The sequence below is a fragment of the Monomorium pharaonis genome, chromosome 2 (genome assembly GCF_013373865.1).
Source record: "Monomorium pharaonis isolate MP-MQ-018 chromosome 2, ASM1337386v2, whole genome shotgun sequence".
Lineage (NCBI taxonomy): Eukaryota > Metazoa > Arthropoda > Insecta > Hymenoptera > Formicidae > Monomorium > Monomorium pharaonis.
The window spans coordinates 24,909,785-24,928,354 of record NC_050468.1 but is presented as its reverse complement, the minus strand read 5'-3'; the positions used below and the strand labels follow the sequence as shown (position 1 = coordinate 24,928,354).

The following is an 18,570-nucleotide window of genomic DNA, read 5'->3' as shown; positions in this document are numbered from 1 at the left end:
AAAAGATAGAAAAAAATCTTGCATACTTTTAACGTGGTACGTGTTTATAATTCGTAATCCTAGAACTTTTTCTTATTTAGTGTTTTATGTTTTTAAGAACATTTAATTATAAATATTAATCAGAATCAGCGATAATATCGTAAGCTGCTTGAAGAAGTTTTGCATTTATTGCTTAAAAATTTGATCTTATAATATTATTAATTTAATAAACTATCGTGCACACTTATGGAAAGACTGAGAGGAAGTTGTAGGAAGAAACTCGAGTTTCATTACTTTCATTACTGCAGAAGAAATACCTTTCCCCGTATCTTTCCTGCTTTGACACGATCGAAATTCTTCACGGTAACACGTGCTACCCATAAGACCATACCCGTGTAAAAGCGGAAATAACATCTGCTCGTAACAGATAGGAGAAGCCAAAAACTTACCAAACACAACCGCAGAGTTTAAACGCACAGTGACTTCCTTCCTTTCTATTTTATAAAAAGATAAAGTAAGAACTTTTGTATATAACCAGACAGGTATAGATATTACATAACAGTCAATTTTCTAGTCAGATAATAATAATAACATATATGTAATTATCTATTATTTAAAATATTAGTAACCAGACGATTTTAAACTGAATTTGCAACTCCGTTTATAATTACGGATTCTCTACTCGCGTTCTGCCAATCCAAAATCCAGTACAAGGATACGATGATAAAATCGTCGACGGGAAAAAATATTACAGCGCTTTGAAATATCTTCATTCCTAACAAAACTGGTGCTGGTTATTCGTAATGAGGCGAATGGGGGAACAAACAGATTATACAACGACGCGGCGTCAATGTCAACCTTATGTAAGGATCACAGTCCGATTCTGCAACAATACTATCAGTATCGAATAATTATGACTAGCGGACTGACATGATGACGCGGTAGAACACAGAGCGCATTGTTGCGCACGTTGCGCGATGTTTATCTCTGCTCTCTCGGCGCAAGGTGTTTTTCAACGAAAATTAAATGGATCGATTTTTCCTCTTTACGAACGATCAAATCGCAGAATGCAAACCGTCAATTGCGAAACGCCGAGGTGTTATAAGGTTACGAAAGGAAAGCCTTATCTCGTATCAACGAAAAATATCACGTTACTACTTACAACACACGGTCACCGCGTATTTATACGACATGTCGCCAGAACGTTAGGACGTGATGTCGGGAGTACAGTCGCGTGCTTTATCTGCATCTGATTGCGCGGAGAACCAAGGAACGAGCGTTTCGCTTCATTAACGAAATCTCGCGACGATTACATCGAAAGTTAGCACGAAAAAAAAACTTCCGGCATCTTTCTTACGAAAGAACGTGTCCTCGCGAGATCGCGGAAGGCCGTTGATTCTCGAAAAATCATTCGTCAGCTGACCCCGAGTCAAAATACAAGAGCGCGAAATCATAACTCACTTCGGGTATAAGGCGCCAGCTCTAATCGCGCCTTAAAATCTCGCCGTGATAAAACACTCGAAAAAAAAAAAGAAAAGGAAACGCCTTTCGATGCGGATGCGATATGATGCTATTTTTCGCTTTTATTTAAAGTGTCGAGCAGGACAAAAAAGTTTATCGGTGATTCAACCTTGGCGTAACATCCGCGCCCGGAGCCTCCGTGTTCGCCTGCATATGCACGAATATGTATGAACATAATGTCGAAATCCGCCACGTACATGCACCTCAAGGTTGAAACTGCCGTCGCGGCATGGAATTGTACGCGCGTGGCATTATGCGCGAGAAAGAAAAAAAAAAAAGGTGACTTCTCTCTGATAATTAATGCGCGTGTCCCCGACAATTAATCCGCGATATTGTAAATGTTCGTAAACGAGAGACTCGACGCGACAACTCATACTGACATGTGGATTTTTCAGATGGATCATGATGGAATTTTCCAATTTGCGGGGATAACGAAATAACCGAGAATTTTAACTTTTATTATTAGCTTTTAGCTGATCAAGCTCCGAGAGCATCCGTAGATTATCAGAATCTAAGTTTTTAAAACGCAGCACGTAAAGCCCGCGATTTAATTGAAGAAATGGAAGATGTGGAAAATTAGAAAGTTACAACGATAATAACAATCTGTCGGGCTTTCGCTGGAGAAAAATAGGTTTCAGTCTTGTTGAGAAATAAGTGGCTGCGTGGCGACCGTGCCGCCGAGATAAACATCCCGCGGGTGACAATTAAAGATCGAGTGCATCCTTCAAGGGAAGGATCGATTATTCGATCTTCGACACGATCGGCACGGATTTAATTACACGAAAAACCGTTGAAAGCTCCTCCCCGATTGTGTTCAGAGACACAAATGCAAAAGCGAGCGCGATCGCCAATCGCTGGGTGTGACTCGAGCACACGCGTGCGCATTTATGCAAATAATGCAGCACGCGCGGAAAAGATCTGCCCTGTCAGGATTCGGAGAAAGTTGTTTCGGGGGGCGTTGATTGGCGGATGATGAAATCACGGAAGCCGCCGGCCAATCACCGCTCTGGAAACTTTCCCAGAACGCTTAACCCCTTTGACCGTTACATAAATATCACCCGATCCGCAGCGCGCCGCGCTGTACCGTCGTCGTATCCTGCGGACGACGGAGATAAAGCCGATGGCCCCCGGAGTCGGCGATCTGTCGCGCGTTTCTCTCCCACGTATACTCGGCCTGAACACCCGTAGACCGTTGCGAAAACCGTGTGCCGAGCTACTTTTGGTCTCTCCTAAATCTTACGAGAGATTTTACGAGATGCTTTTCCAAAGACAAATTTGGCGAAAAAGATTCTTTCGATTTAAATCTCTCTCTCTCTTTTTTTTTATTTATTCAATTTGTAACATAAATCTTTGTTTACGTTTATATTTTAATTTCGCGTTATCATGCGCACACAAATTTTTAAAGAAGGAAACCCCTCGCGAATCTCTTTTCGTTGTGCGAGCTAAGAAAAATAATGGGATAACTCTTAAAACTGCGCTGTATGACAAAATATTTTTAAAGATTAATATAAACTTGGTCAAGGCAATTTATGCATTTTGCGAAAAAATACTTTAATGAAAAATATGACTCTTTTTGAATTTATCGGAATTTATATAACAGACGGCAAAAAGTTAACGCGAGATATAAACAGATCTGACGAAGGTCGTCGGGATATAATCGTCGAAAAATCGTCCGCATATAGAAATCGGCGAGATGACGCCGTGATCTCAACGTGATCTTGTTAGCAGAGAGATCAAGCGAGCGAGATCGGTGACTAAGCCGAGTACAACTGGAGAGAGAGACGCATACTTTCTTCGTCGTCCATTTATAGTTTCATCGCGTGTATATATAGAGGTCTGGAAAACAAGGAAGTAGAGAGAGAGAATGTGCGCTTAGTGCCTATAAGTCAACGCGGTGGTACCGAAATAACATCGTTTAACCGCTGACGATACGGTAAAAAGGACGTGGCATAAATCGCCCAAGAAAACTTTTGATACAGTTCTTCGTAGCGGAGTGCGACAATTTTATCTATGTCAGGGTTAAGCTAACCGCGCGGATAACGCCGGCCGAGGAAATAACCTCGCAAGGACGACTTTATTAACATGTTTGTTAAAAAAAAAAAAGAAAAAAAAATTCTTGAACTACACTTTTTTAATTTATTTGAATGCGTAAGTGAATTAATTATTATTGTATACAACTGTGACGTGTTTAAACCCGATAATATTGTCGATATCGACGAATCCCATCATCAAAAAGATGAATTCGAATCGGATATAATTGTGAATATTTACGTAGTAATTTCACGAAAAATAATATAAATTTTGCGTAAGTTAAACTTCATAAATTGAAGAATCTTTATACAGATTTTTTCATTTTTAAAAACTCATTCTTCGAAGACAAAGAATGAGAAATATACTCTTATTCATTTCAGCAATGCAGCATTGTAGCAAACGAGAAATAAAAGTTTTTGATGTTTCAAACTTACCGCAAAGTTAACTCGAGCACAGTGTAACTTGTACTACTTGAATGAACGTACGTTCAGTTAAATACGAAACAAAGACATGATCGATCCGAGGATCCCATACAAAGTGACTGGCAATTGCGCATCGAGCTCCGACAGTGGCGTAGCGAAACAGATTCGGAGAGGATTACTTAAAAATTCAAAATTATCAATCGAATTTTTCGCCGGAGAAATCAGTCTTGCAATTTTGCACGGGGGGGAATAGGACGTTGCTATATAATTTTACTTATTCCAGTTTTATACTGCACGTTGTAATAAGCACAGCTAAAGAAATCGGTGCTCTCCGCGAAATAGCACTGCTGTTTACCCACAGCGGCAAAGACAACGAGACGCAGAAGAAAGCGCTAAACTTTATTAACTGCGCTCTTGGAAAGTGCATCTCGGTGACACGGTAACGTTTATTTTCTCGCAGTGAAAGGAAAATGTTACCGATCCACCGTGTTTCTCTTATCTAATTGGCTGTGCCGAACGCAGCTAATTGACTATAATTCGACGCGTGTGCGCGTCGTAGAAGCGGCCACGGGGGAGGGGGGGGGGGACGTGGACGTTGTATACGTGCAGTTTCCGGAGATCGCGCGGAGCAATCTTCCCCGTTGAAATTTTACTCTGTGAAGTCCGCTCGTAAAGCCCGACCTCTCGCGCGCGCTCCAGTGAAATTCTCTACTCCGCACGGGTAGTGGATTTCCATCGAGAATATCATCCGTGTATCGTGTAGAAAGTTGGGTCGCGCAAGCGAGCTGTAATCGGCCGATTACCGCGCGGGCACCGACGGTGGCCGCGTACGCCGCTCGCTCACGCACCCACGCACGCACGCGCGCGCGTGCGCGCCACAGAAATGAGCGGTTAATGCACAAGGCGCAAATGACAGCCGATGGTTTACAGCCTTCGCGCGGTAACGTGAAACGCGTCCTTGCCACGCACGATCGCCTCGAGCTAATCGACGCGTCCCGTTCTCGATTGTCGCGTTTTTTTTTATCCCCTCCTCCCTCACCACCACCCTCTCCCGGTCCTCTTTCTCCGAGTCTTCTGCCGCAAAGCAGCGACCTCGGCAAATGTTTTCATTTTTTATGTAGAAATCTCACGTCACGTTTGGTAAATTACCATTTTATGAAAAGAAAGAAAAAATTCTCTCGGATAAGTTGTACACGTGTGCGGTGCAGATTCCGAAGGTAATTGTGCTTTTGGTAGCGCAGAAGGTGCCTCTTCTTTTGCCTCGCTTGTATTTTTGTAATTCTTAATGAAATGTTACAATTTTTTTTTATATGAAGGATGTTAGAGACGGAATGAATGGCCACGGCTGTATCGATGTGAACATGTATGTACGTTCTTCTTTCAGACTGACATAAAACTAGGTTATTATCAGCGATAACATATACTCTAAGATAACGCGGCCATTTGAAATAATTACAATTTCATAATGATGATAAAAAAAAGTATGACACTTTCGAAGAAATTAATTAACGTGACCGCTCGATAAAAGCGTTATTACCCGAAATAGAAAGAAGTCGAGTGAAATTAAGAAATTGATCAAAATAAATGATTATGTAACACTAATAACGTACTTTTTCAATTTTCACCTAGAAAAATTAAAGAGAGTCGACGAAATATTGACAAACATTAATCAAGGAAAGCTCCTCCTTCACCGCTCTCCAAACTTTATTACAGATTCTAGATCGATCGATTCACACTTTTCGCGTATCAACGACATTTTTCACGAACGCGGCTCTCGGCTCGCGTCACGAGATAAGTAACTCGACGGATGAAAGTTTAAATCTGAGAATTCACAAGGTAAAAGTTCGCCTACGAGGCATTGTATGCAAAATTATATGATAATTTATTCCGCGCTTGTTAAAAACGTCGAATCGCCGACGACCTTCCAGTCCGAACTCTTATCGCGCGCGCGAAACTTCGTGTGTCTCGTGCTTTTTCAGCGCGGCGTGCGTCACACGTATAGCTTCGGACGCTTTCAGCGGGTAGCTGTAACATGAACGTATGTACGAGAGTTAGGCAGCAGGACGTGCGTTTTAACATACGCGACGCGAATGACTGCCGACAGATAAACGGCACCACACGATGCACGTCTGATTAATTAATCCCCCTACCCCCCTCCTGCCCCTCCACCCTTCTCCTCTCCGGTTATATGTTTGCATGTGGATTGTGTAGATTTTATTTTAGGACAACGAGCGGCGCGCGGATAAACATTTGCTACCTGTTGGCCGATAAAACGCGCGGTATCAATTGCAAGCAATTTAATTTCATAACGATTGATATAAACGATCGACCGGCGGCCAATTTCGCCGGTAATCGAATACGAACTCTGAAACATCGAACGAATGCGCGCGAACAAATAGTACAATTGTTATTTATGGTCGTATATCCACCGCGGCGAGCGCGATCAATAGTATATATCCAAATTCGTTTTTGATTCACAATTTCTCCTTGGATAATTATTGAGTTAGGGATCATCGGTTTGTATAGAGACGTATTTTAACGCGTAAATTAATGTATTAAAGCTTGGCTTAATAGAACATATTAAATCATGATGTTTAATGCTTTGCTCGTATAATAAATCTCTTTCACATATAAATCACACGAACTAAATAAACCAATAAGCGAAATGTTTCATTTGTTAATAATTACGAATGCACATGAGAAATACGCATATATAATTTATATACGGTATTTTATCCCTCATAGGAGAAAAGATAGCCAATGATGTAAAGATTGTAAAGAAACGACCGAACCGTTTCGACCACATCCGTTCGGTTCTTGCAATCGGCGTCTCGTTATTGACGGTAATGTGATATTTCATTCCCTATTTATTACATCTCTCGTTTTTCTGTTTCCTGATCTGAAAAGCATACACGCGAGAACAAAAAAAAAAAAACCCGGCATTTGCGCAGCGAGTTGCCGCGGCGGCAATCGGCAGCTGTCGATTCGGATTCAAAGTGCAAAGCGGTGGACGCGCGAGTCTCCCGGAGTCTCTCTCGTCCTCATTATGCAACGGACAATTATGAAAGTTTAATTACACCTCACCTTGAGCGTGCGCGCGCGCGCGCGCGCGCGTGCGAGAATAAAACGCTCGAAGGCTGCTTGCTGTCGGGCGCCTTCCTCTCTCGATAGTCGACAAATAAGCCGTTTCACAAGCCGAACCAGCGAATTTCGACGCTCGCGTATGTCCACAGTTTGCGCAAGTGTCTTCGGGAACGAGTGACAATCCCCGCCGGGATTTTCTTATACGCCTCGAATATACCATAGTGTAGGTAAAACCTGAGAGCCTGCGATATGCGCGCGGTGATATACCGCGATGCGGCAAAAACACACGAAGGATCGAAACTCGAAGAGTATGATTACAGAATCCTTTTTATGCCGTAGAAATCTTGTTTGAAATATTTCCTCATACGTTTCACGTATTGTGGCGATATTTCGCCAAAGCGAAATTTATCATGTGAGTTTCGAAGGACTATGTTAATTGACAGCGTATATAAAAAAAATGTCTCTTATGAACTATGACGTTCTCTCTCTTTCTCTCGTGAATCACGTTGTTATTCAACACACAAAAGGTCATTATGATTTTTTTCTTGTGTTTACAAATCCATTCCGGCAAGCTTTTATGAGCTGTGTAATTTTTTTTTAATTAATCAATACTCTTTATTAGTTACTATCGGTTACTTTTTTTTTATGTGATTTTTTATGTGATTTTATAAACGCTGATTTTAATGTGAGAAGAAATTGACTTTAAGCTGATCGAAAACCACGTTAAAAATCGAGGACAGAAATTTTTTGCACAGAAGTTGTACGAGGAAGATTCTCTAGTCTTTTCATATAAGATACCTGTACCCAATATGGCCATGTACCCAATTTGGCTCACCCCTATTTTTCAAATAGTTACACAATGAATTTCACAGATAACGCCAATATATCGCTCAAGAAGTCGATATGATGTATTTGTGCTAATTAAATGCTCAATATCTCCTTTCTACGGCTTGTAATCACACTTTATTCAAATTGTGTTCTGAAATCTAAAATTTCAGAGGTAAGTTTTTGCTTTGTATAACTATCATGTAACAATTATAAATATCCACAATTCATATTATTATAGCTCTTTATTTATGCTTTTCAACACTGTATTTATTTTAGGTTTTTATTAAAACATTTTGTTTATAATTAAAGAAAAAAGCTCTTTGTATTGTAAAACCATTATGGCCAAAGACACTACTAAAAACACAATATATCTTATTAATATACAAGAAAATTAAGATTCTGTTTCTTTATTTAATGTTTATTTTTTTGATTAGTATTTCTTGTCTTTCTCTAGTTAGTTGAAGCTTTTTGACACATAAAAAAAGTCGAGATAACGCCCATTGTAATAAATAAACACAGTTTTATTATTTAATGAATAGCTGTATGTATGTTTTTTCCATAAGTATGTTAATAAATGCTTAATTAAACATGTTGATTTTGTTATTACGCATTTTTTCACAAATATTTACGAAAAAGAAAAAAATACATAGCTCGGCCACATTAGGTATACCTATATGTAATCAACATGGCCTAAGTGCTATCTTTTTTTTAAATCTTCACTATACTTATATAAATAATTAAAAATAGTTCATATAATTTTTTAGTTTCAGAAATGTTTCCTATTTTAAATTTGACCCTTATTTTTCAATTTCGTATTCATCAAAAAATTACAAAAATCTCCAAAGCCTAGGGAAGCATATTGGGTACAGGTACCTTAATATAAAAACTTGAGTCAAATTGAGATTAAGTTTATGATTAATATATAAATGTTTTTAAATTAAAAATATGTTTTAATCATAGTTTTTCTTTAAATACTTTTCTGACGTCGTATAAGTGAAAATATGGCAATAATGCTTGTTATTACATTTAAATCATTATTATAAACATCCTTTTTTAATTTCTCCTATGTTAATATTTATTTAATAATATTGTAAAAAATCTTTCTGAATAAAAAGTTATTCTTACCGTTAAGTTCGTTATTTATTATTTTGAAGATGGCAATGCTTTCTGTGTTAAAAAAAAATATATGAATAAAAACGTGACTTTCTTTTTTTAAGCTGAAGAATCTCCTCAAAGACAAACTTGATTCTCTGTTATCATAACATTCAGAGAAAAGGCTGATATCAGATCGATTGACAATCGGTAAATCACGTCGTGATCGGCGATACGTGGCGAGTAAAAAAAAATATGTTGGCGATTTTTTACGTGCCAACGCGCCAAGGTAAATGCATGTGCCGGCCGCTTTGACATAATTCCTCGTCAGTTTCCGAGGCGTCTCCGCCGTCTCGTCCTTGACAAATAAGTACACTCGCCCCGCGAGCAAGCGAGAAGTGCGCAATCAAAAGGTGACGATATTCCTGACTCAATGATATTTGCCAATTTAGTAAATAGCTCCGCCCCTCCCCCTTGTTTAGCATGCTTTTATGAGTACCGCGGACCATTAACTCTGGCGCTTCGCCTCATACAATTCAGATGTTGTCCGATAATCTTACAAAACACGCGGATATAATTAGAGATTAGCGACGTCGAAGTAAAAACGTATCGTCGATCGTATCGCGAGATACGACGTGGAAAAAGGTTCTTCACGGGTTCCCAGTTTAATTCTTCTTTAACAAAATTCTCAGCGGACGATTTGTATACAAAATTTAACATAAACTAAAAATTTTCAAATTTACGATATATATCACCACAACAAATGTTTTGCTGATACAGACAGATTTCTTGATGTTGTCACAACCAAAATGTATCGCTAATTTTCGTATCTGATAGAATTTTGGCTGTAACGTGTAGAATTTGTAAATTCTGCTTCTACGTCAGTTAAATTGATTAAATGCAATACGTATACATATCACAGTATTTGCTAATCATTTAGCTATCTCAGTTAATTTTTACACACATATAATTTTTGTTGAAGTTGTAAGATTTTTTTTTTTATTAATTCTTTTGCAATGTGGCTCTATTTTTACGAAGGCATAATAACTATCTGTTTCATTAGAGATTTTAAAATTACTCGTGAAGACAAAGATTTATTCGTACGAAACCATAAAAAAGTGCTTAAAAAAAAACACCTTGTTCTTGAAGAGTTCTAAAAAAACTTGCTTTAATTTCATATAAGCACGACTCAATTTCTCGTTCCTTTATCGCGTTCTCTCTCTCATTAGATACAACTACATATATCGTTATTGCCACAAGTATTCTGTATTATCCGTTAATATCTAGCGCTCCTCCACTGCCACCTTCCCGTACGCGGAAACACGCGGTCTCGTTCGTTTTCGCTCGCAGCCTCTGGAAGCACACACCACATGGAACTACGGCGTTAGGTATATCCTAGAAATTACGTCAGATCAACACGAGCTTGCGCCAATAGACACGTTCACCGCGACGAAAACGAGAAGGGCAGAGGCAACGCGCGCGCATTCCTGCGATGCAGTCTCGCTCGGGGTCTGTTTGTACACGATCCTACAGTGACAACTCGTGATATCGTACCGCAACGAGATCGATTTAAAATCATTTGCCTGTACAAACGTAAATCGTACGGGCACGCGCGCGCGCGCGCGCGCGCGTGTGCACCGTGCCATAAGATAATCGGCGAGAATCTATTGATAGAGCGTAACCCGCGCGGTGAACGAATACATCACTCGCGAGAGAGGAATGCAACTGCGCGACATTACTGGAATTGTTTCAACCGTGGCAATCGAGCTCAGGCTTTAATAGAACGGAGAATATGGTACACTTACTTAGTCACGAGCTTATCAAAGAGAGTCTCGTGCGAGATCGGATTTCTAAACCAGCTTCAACATAACTTCCCGAGCGAATTTCTCTTATTATTTACCCTCCCGCCCGCGCGCGCCCGCGCGCGATTGTCAGCGCGTTTCTCCGGACCGAACGAGCCGAACGAAGCCCGTCGTCGCGCTGACAATAAATTACGTAAAGTAGGAATGCGCCGATCTCACGCGGCGCTACGCGAGAAATGTCGGCGCGGCGAGGCGATCCCGCGTCGCGATAGAGTGTCGCGAGCGCGTTCGAAACGCGCGTTCCACGGACTCGCGCCGATACTACGTCCCTGCGTATACGCGCCGCGCGTCGAGTGTGTACGCTTATTTTAAACAAATCTATTTCTGATGACTGGTGTGCGTGTGCCACAGCACCGCGGTGCGGTGCCTGCGTATCGAGATTAGAAGGCTTTTAAAACACCAAGTCGCTCCGGCGCGGCGCGCAATAAATGCGCGTGGACCGCGCCCGCCGCGCCGCTTATTTCTCTCTCTCTCTCTCTCTCTCTTTCTCTCTTGCACGTGTATGCACTCGTGGCGCACACGAGGCATTCGGTAAATATCCCTCGCGCTCGTAGATCCGTCTCCGTGGCCTTAGGTGAAAGCTCCGACGATCGCAGAAGCGGCCGGCCGGTAGCCGCTGCAAAAAGCGGGATTGTGCGCACCAGCCATGAATTATCCTGGGCGGCACATGTGTGTCATACACCGTATCGAATTTAAAATACCAGATCCCCGTGAATTTCATTAGCAGAGATTTCGAAAGGGAATTAACCCTGAAGTGTAGAAAAAAAGTATCTGAAGGGAGCTATGCGTTTTAATTACTAAAAAATGTTCGAATACAAATTTTATTGAGCATGTTGAGCTTGATTTCAGATCTTTTTTTTCCTTTACAGCGAGACGTGTAATGCAGAAAAAATAAAATTTTTGTTTTAGAAATATTTTCGAAATGTTTTAAATATTAAAAAAATTAGATTACGCGGCGTTAAACAAACATAATTTGCTTGCACGAAAAAAATTTTGTATAATTTTATCAAGAAAAACGTATTTTCATTATTCACAGTAGAAATAACAATATCTTTAAGCACCAAAGTTTTTTAGCATTATTATCAAAACAACAATCATATATTGTGCTCTACAAATTATAATTTAAATTATTATATTGAAATAACAATATATTTTACTGAAATTTAAGATTATCATTGTTTCATATACTGCAAGAATATAATTTTTTTTATTTATAAAACAATGATTAATAAACAGAATATATTAATTTTAATTTGATATTAATATTTGATACTGTTTTTTCTGTGAAGATCAGAATTCTGGCCTTTCAATAATTATTAACTAAATGTTAACTCGATAAATAAAAACAGTAGTATATTTCAAGAAAAGATAAATAAAAAAGAAAAAAAAACATCAATTACAGGGAATTACCCATTATACAGACGTATTACACGCGGGAAGATGATTTAATAGTGAGTGCACGTGAAGATATTGCGTTTATGACCGACGTCATTAAAAAAACCGTGTCGATAAACCGTGCGATTGTCGATAGGAGAATAGATATATATACACCTTGCGCTTTTTCCTGCGCTTCCCACGCTACGCCTCTGCATTAACTGGTTTCTAATTATCGGAAATTAGGTTTACATAAAGCGGCGCCGCGGCGCCGGATCTTTCAGCCGCGTTCTTTTTCATCGGGGGCTGTGCTGCTAATTTCGATAACGGGGGCTCCCCGCGTTACGACGTCTCCCTCCCCCCCCCCCGTTATCAAAATTTACTGCGAATCGATTGCGTTGCCATAACGCCTACGCGCCAATGTGGGGCGGATAATAAAAGCGGGGAGGGGGGGAAGGGGAAAAAAAAGAGCCGGAGCCCCGGCAAGGTCGCCGGCGCTGAAGCGGCGACACACAAATGTCAAGGGATCCTGACATAGTTTTGGCTTTCTTCAAAGCCGAACGACTGCCGACCGTGGCTATACACCGTGTTATTCGTCGATCGCTCGCCACGCGAGTGCACATTCGCCTTCTCATCTTTTTTTATTTTCCTTTCCTGCAGCAGTACGGTAAGTTTCAACAAGTTTCGAGAAGGGCGAGCAAAGTCGAAGATCGATTCTATTTCATCGAGTCCCGTTAACAAACGTTAACTTTAGCGCCACGTGAGATCGCGCTGCCTCGCAGGCGAGCGATCGCAATCGCGCGCGCGCGCGCGCGCGCCGATATACGCGGCTTTTCAATTATCTCGCTCGTGTCTCGCGTTACCGCCGCACTTGGAAAATAATTTATCATTCTTACGGGCTTTCTCTTTTTTTTTTTCTTCTTTCGTGCGCGCGCGAGATACATTAAAAGGCAATTCATCAACACCTCTCTTAACTGCGCTTCTCGAAAACAATATTTCGAGAAGATTAGTTGCGTTAATTAATCCGTGTGTATATAAAAGTTATAACGCAAAGATTTATGCATATACGCGTATATCTGCGCGCGCTGCCTATATTGACAGCGCCGCTGCGAACGAGCATAAATACTGAGATTTACGATCGCTTGGAAAATCGCCGCGCGCGAATACTTTGGGAAATTATCGTGGAAATTTATTCGCGCGCCGATAGCACGGCGAGTCGGCGCGCGCGCGCCCGAGAGAGCGAGGACTCTGTCAGTCATACCAGAGACGATTAGATAGGCCGGAGTTACGGAGAATACTGCGTATTTAATATTGCCGAGATTATCGTCCGGTCTCTCGGGCGCGCACGAATGCCCGCCCGATACACTTTGCGATACTAAAACCGGCATAGGTATACTTTATGAGACGGGTATCAATAAATTACGCCACTCCACGTTAAAACTACACGGTTTACCTCTCAGTCCCCCTTGAGGTTCATCCGCAAAATAATTTAAATCCGGTTTCTGATGTACAGGTTCAATCTGTTCATATGATTTCCCTTGGTATAATACTATAATATATCGAACTGTAATTTGATAGAAGAGGCGACGAACTTTGAAAATAGTCGTTTCGCTTTTTGTCTCTATTCCCATTTGACTCGCGAATGCTTCTTTTTATTTACAGATAATTACGTGAACTGGAACAGGTTTTGAGTATAAAATAATTTTTAAACAAGAAAAATTGAAAGAAATGTATGTTTTTAAAGATATCTTGCGTAATATATTTAATTTATAGCTTGCGTGCGGGTTGTCAGTTTGATCCCCGCGTGCTTACGGGTTAATCTGCATAATTGTCCAACTATTTTCAGCAAATACTGCTGCTTATTGAAACCAATTTGTAGGCACGTTTGCGTCATAAATTATTAATACTGTAATGAGACATTTTGTGAAATCGATGCTCCCTTTTAAAATGCCCATCCCCGTTTCAACGAGTCGAGTTTTTGCCCAAATTCCTCGTATTGTTTCACGACCGATAACAGACATTCGGTGACAATGTCGCGACGACGATTATCGTCGCCGAAAGAGATATGGAACCTTTTCCCTCGGCAAGGCCGAGTCCAAGTCACGCGATCATCTGATAAATTCGCGAACAAAATGTGCGTGCGCGATAGAGAAGACGAGAAAGAGAGAGAGAGAGAGAGAGAGAGAGAGAGAGAGAGAGAGAGAGAGAGAGAGAGACGCTAGAAAGATTATAAATAACAATGTTATTCTCGTCGCGGGCGAGATATATCCGTTCGATAGCGAATTAACAGTGCATTCTTCTTCCTGGTAACCAAAGAGATATTGTTCAACTATTAAAAGCAGGGTGTATTTTCGTATTGGGATTTAAAGTGTGGATACGTTAATTGTTAAATGTTCCCTCGGCGACAGAAATATGCGAGATGAAAATTCTAAACAATGGGAGTCATCGACATCGCTCCGATGTGTACACACCTTAATAATATATTACGCCCGGAATAAATAGCAAATTTGTAAGCAAAATTGACCGAAACCAGAGATTAATTAGATCACACGCGCGACCGGGGCGACGTAAAGCGATTAAAATTTGCGCCCGTGTCAGCGAAATGGGAATAAGTCGAACATTGCTCGGCGAGCGAATAATTAAGGTCGCACGTCGGAGATTACGAGGCGGCGTTCGAGTAACACGCTTATCGATAAAAGCGTACGTGCCGCGCGAGGATGCGAGGCTTGGCAAGCAAAAACGCGCACGCGCGCGCGCGCACGCACGCACGCCGATCGCGGCTTTTGTGTTTTTCGAAAAGAGATCGGCGACGGCTATAAATTCCGATCGCTCCGCGTAATTTACGTTCCGATATTTGCGGCCAAATGCAAGCCGCATAATTACACGAGTGCCATCCGCGGCGAGGTTCTCTCGATCGTGCGCGATCGAAGCTGCGTTTACAGTCGGAAATGATCGCATTCGAATGAAATTATATCGATATGTATACGTAGATCTAATATACCATTATTTCTAATATATGTTACAGATTTTGTATTTAACTTATCACTTTACACAGTAAAAAATGATGCGTCCGTATATTAGAATTTTCTTCTTGCGTTACCACGTTTTGCTTACTATTTCAATGTAAAATTAACATAACTCATGTGTTGTTATTGTTTAACGTTTTATGTGTTATATTTATTTCAATTTCATAATTTAACATTTTGAATATATTTCTTAGAAATGAGATATTATTTTACGTAATTTTAACACAATTATTTCAAACAATTCACATGTGTCAAAGTCAATTTAACATTTTAAAAACAGTTAAAGTTACTCTTTAAATAATTGTAAACTTTGACATACAAAATAATCAAATTTATTAAAATTAAATATTTCTATTACAAATAATTTATGTAAAAATAATTATTATTATTATTCGTTAACGTAACAAAAAGCAAATGTTCTTTTGAAGTATTTATGAAGTGTTAATATATTATATTAATTATATGAACAAAAAGATTCTAACAACATTATTTATGAGTTATTTTAACTACTCTTTCATGTAGTTTTTATTAAATTTGTATGTTGTTTTTACATTACATTTAAAAATTATAATAATAATAATAAATGTAAAATATTGTGCTATTTACTTAACACTTCTAATTTGTAATTAATAAGTAACACACGACAAATGAGTTATTTTAACTTAACATGTAAAAATTGTAAAACTGTTACAATTAATATCTTATTTTTTACTATGTATTATAGATTTATCGTGAAATCTGGATTGTCGACTATAAATGCTAATATTAATGGAGCGATTATTTTCGAAATATGATGTCTGCAGACATTTATAGATCCACTATTCGGGAACAGTTGACCCGTAAAAGTTGCCAGTGCCACATTTAAACAGATTGGGTAGTATTTTCCAGTTGAAAGGAAGTGTGCCGTATACCAAGTAATGCTATCAACGGCTACGAAATACGGAACTGTAGGCAGACGGGGTGGCAATCGTGAATAATATAAACTTAAATAGTATCCCCGAGAGTATCACCCAGTCGACTTCGCTATTATTATTATCATCACGCGTGACCTTCGAGCGACCGAGCAGCGTTGCTCGTCTTTAAATCCTGTGCGTAAAGCGACGAAGGCGCGCGCGCACGCTTAACGTTGCTCCATTTTAATTCACTCGAGTACTTTTAACTCACTCGGTGCTACTCCTATCGGAGCAGGTAAACGCCGCGCGAAAGAGAGCGAAAGAGAAAGAGAGAAAGAGAGACTACAGGTGGCATTTAGAAGGTAGAGGAGGAGAAGGAGGAGGAGGCGAGAATTCGCAAGGTGCTGAATCTGAAACGCAACGAATCCGAAGGCGATGGAATGTGTCGTCGCGCGCCGCGCGTCCGGGTCCTTCGTCGTCTCGACCTCCCGCGAGAACCCCGGACGAAAGGTGTTAACACACATAGACCTCGCGTCGACGAGGAGGAGCAGTCCGTCAGTCAGGAAAGATTACACGGCGGACGTGACTTTCCGCTTCTCATCGGCCTCTCGCGCACGCGTCCGCGGACGGATGATCGCCTCTAAATACCTTCTCCTCCCCTCTTCCCCTCGTCACCGCGCGTTTTTGCTCGCTCTAATCGAGGGAGTCCCCTTCCTCCTCCTTCTCCCCCCCCCCCTCCTTTCCGATCCAAGCCGCCACGAGCGGCGCGAGCGGGATGGGATGATACGTCTTTAAGAACAATCGTTCGTTGTGAAAGCGCCTCGCCGTGCATGCCGGTCGGAATATCCAACACCGAGCGAGAAGTAATAAACGAGCGAGCAACGGCACGACAGAGAGAGAGAGAGAGAGAGAGAGAGAGAGAGAGAGAGAGAGAGAGAGAGATCGCGGGCGTTTTCTCGGCGATCGATATATCCGCGAGAGCCGGTCGATCGACGCGGGATTTCGCCCTTCGCGAGGAAAGGACTTGCCGCGCGGTGAGCACCGATGATAAATAATTAACGACTGCCGCACCACCGCTACTATTGGCTACCGTTTCACCGTACCGCTGGCAATAGTGCACACGTTTCGCAGGAACGCGCGCGGTGTTTAACGTAACGTACTATACGTTCTCCTGCTCTCCTTCTCTCGTTCCCTCTTTGCGCATGCAAGCAGAGATCCGAACTCGGGAGGAAAACTGCTCTCTCGAAATATTCGACAGGGAGACGAGGTTTCACTCGTAAAATTTTAACTTTCCGCACGAATGACAGTCGACGAATAAAAACGACGGCGGAAATGTCGGAGGCGACGAATCGCACGGCGACTCGCAATCCGAATGGAAACGGGCGACTTTCCCACGTTTCTCGTGTACGAGAAAACGAGCCAGGCGGTTTGTTGGTTCCGCACACGCGGACGATTCCTCGAGTGACTCGCGCCTTCCCGTGAAAATCAACTCTTTGCGTTGTACCAAATTAAAACAAAACAAAACACTGCCTAACTCGATTTCACTCGGCCCAAGTTTGGAAAGTTTTGTAGAACGCGAAAGTCGTTATTGTTATGAATAAACACTGCGAGATGCAATCTCTCGAACGGGATCGACAGAGACGCGAGATTGCGCGAGATTGCCCAAGTACACGAATCAGGTGAATCTTATCATCCGAACGGTTGACACGAGAGAGAGAGAGAGAGAGAGAGAGAGAGAGAGAAAGAGAGAGAGAGAGAGAGAAGCTTCTCGCGTCGAAAGGCGCGCGCGAATTCAAAGTGTCAGCTCCCGGAGTAGGCGCTCCAGCCTTCGACGACGAGGCTTTCCATACGACACGCTAACATTCTAAGGGAGCAAAACGCAAAGGGGAAGAAACTCACCTCTGCGACGACTGCAGTATCGCATTATCCTTGCTGCAGAGGCGACCGCGAAGGAAGGAAGGAAATCTCTCCTCCGCGCGCGCGACGAAGCGTAATCCAAGTATATGATGATCGGCGACTCCGCGCAAGTACGTATGTGCAGCACGTGCGTGTATATACGCGTACGCACGACGCGCATATATATATATACGTTGTGCGCGCAGGTGGACAGATTTACAGTGGAAGTAGTACACTAGATCACACAGAGCACACTGTTTTCCCTCGCGCGACCACTGCTGCTGCTGCCGTTGCTGCTGTTCGCTCCGTTAATCGTCATCGTCCAACGGCGGGACGAACGAGCACTGTCACTGCGACGCTCTCGACACTGCGACGCCGGCCGTTCATCACCTCGTCATAGGCACATTACGAGACGCGACGAGGACGACGACGCGGCGACGACGACGCGACGACGACACACGGTATGTGCGGGCCGATACGGAGAGAATAAGAAGGAGCCACACAGGTAGCACGACGACCACGCTCCGCACGAGCCACGAGCCAACTGAAGGCGATAACCGGT

At 41.7% G+C, this 18,570-nt stretch overlaps 1 protein-coding gene across 1 annotated transcript in view; it reads right to left on the bottom strand.

The window, feature by feature from the left end:
• LOC105835064 (zinc finger MIZ domain-containing protein 1) overlaps positions 1–18,570 on the bottom strand; it is a 39,535-nt gene extending 20,965 nt beyond the window's left edge. The window contains exon 1 of the mRNA XM_012678022.3: positions 18,012–18,570. The gene's annotated coding sequence lies outside the window, so the exon portion shown is untranslated. The remainder of the gene's footprint in view (positions 1–18,011) is intronic.